The 1,719-nt window shown below is 42.6% G+C and overlaps 1 pseudogene; it reads right to left on the bottom strand.

Annotated features, from left to right (window-relative positions):
- Positions 1–227: 227 nt before the first annotated feature.
- On the bottom strand, positions 228–924 carry LOC115196678 (AP-1 complex subunit sigma-1A pseudogene; annotated as a pseudogene).
- Positions 925–1,719: the final 795 nt, after the last annotated feature.

Here is a 1,719-nt window from a genome sequence, read left to right as displayed (position 1 = left end):
TAACAATTATTTTAAGAATTATAGATACAGAACTCCTTTATGCAATCGCGGTGTCAGATTTTAAAATAGCTTTTCGGCGAAAGCACATTTTGCAATACTAGTAGAAAGAGGAGGAAGGGAAGCGCTACTAAGGTACACAATAGTAAATGTTGGTAGACAGAAGGTGCTCTTTGGTAAAAGGGTTGAGTTGGTCTTCAAAAAGAAAGGAGGACCAAGGCACTCTTCATATAATTGATTAAAATGCCTTTATTAGTATGGCATGTTCAATAGAAACAATGTTTTTAAAAAACCTCCTCCTGTAGTAGGTCGGCCTGTTCAATGGCCTTGAGTACATTCTTCTTGGACGTGTCTTGGATCTCCCCTCCCATCAGAAACTCATCCAGTATAAAGTAGGCCTTCTCAAAGTTAAAGATGATATCCAGCTCACATACGCTGCCGAAGTACTTATCCAGCAGCTCTACGAAGTGGTGGATGACCTCTAGAGTGATGAGTTCGTTGTCCTGCTCCTCCACCGCACAGCAAAAATACAGACTGGCATACCTCTTGTAGACGATCTTGAGGTCCCTCCACTCCAGGAAGCTGCACATCTTGGGCTTGCGGGCCAGCACCACCTGCATGAGCTCCCTCACCATCTTCTTCTTGTCCCTCTCGGCCGTGGCCGTGTACCACTTCTGGAGACGCAGCTTCCCCTGCCGACTGAACAGCAACATGAAACGCATCATTTTATCAGGTTCACAACGCAAATATTAACTTGGATCTTCGTATATGAATTACTTGATTTTCCTTTTCGTTTTAAACACAGCAAACGTCAACATTCCATGTCTGTTTCAGAATACTACGGCTCGAGCGAGCAACCCATTCAACCAACTAGCTAGCTAGTAGGAGCGATTCCGGTGACAGACGTCAGCTGTTCCACATTTTGCAATATTCTAAGTACATAGCCCGGCCATCACGGTTAGCTAATTTGACACCCACCAAGTTTGGCCCTCACCAAACTCAGATTTACTATAAGAAAAATTGGATTACCTTTGCTGTTCTTCGTCAGAATGCACTCCCAGGACTTCTACTTCAACAACAAATGTTCTTTTGGTTCCAAATAATCCATAGTTATATTCAAATAGCTCCGTTTTGTTTGTGCGTTCAGGTCAGTATCCGAAGGGTGACGCGCGAGCGCATTTTGTGACAAAAAATGTCAAAATATTCCATTACTGCACTTCGGAGCATGTCAAACGCTGTTTAAAATCAATTTTTATGCTATTTTTCTCGTAAAATGGCGATAATATTCCAACCGGGCGACGTTGTATTCATTCAAAGAGAGAAAGAAAAACATGGAGAATTCACATGAACGCGCATCTCCAGTGTCACTGTTCTCAGCCTGACCACTCACAAAATCTCCTGCTGTTTTTCGCCCAGAGACTGGAGAGACGTCATTCCACTTTCTGGCACCTTCTGAGAGCCAATGGAAGCCTTAGAAAATGTCACGTTACAGCAGAGATGCTGTATTTTTGATAGAGATGCCACAGAAGGAGAACAAATTGTCAGACAGGGCACTTCCTGTATGGAATCTTCTCTGGTTTTGGCCTGCCATATGAGTTATGTTATACTCACAGACACCATTCAAACAGTTTTAGAAACGTTAGAGTGTTTTCTATCCAAATCTACTAATTATATGCATATTCGCATTTCTGGGCAAGAGTAGTAACCAGTTTAAATCGGGTA

This window comes from Salmo trutta, chromosome 7 (assembly GCF_901001165.1).
Source record: "Salmo trutta chromosome 7, fSalTru1.1, whole genome shotgun sequence".
In the NCBI taxonomy this organism is placed as follows: Eukaryota; Metazoa; Chordata; class Actinopteri; order Salmoniformes; family Salmonidae; genus Salmo; species Salmo trutta.
Note: the sequence above shows the minus strand (reverse complement) of the source record. Positions and strands in the feature narration are given on the sequence as shown.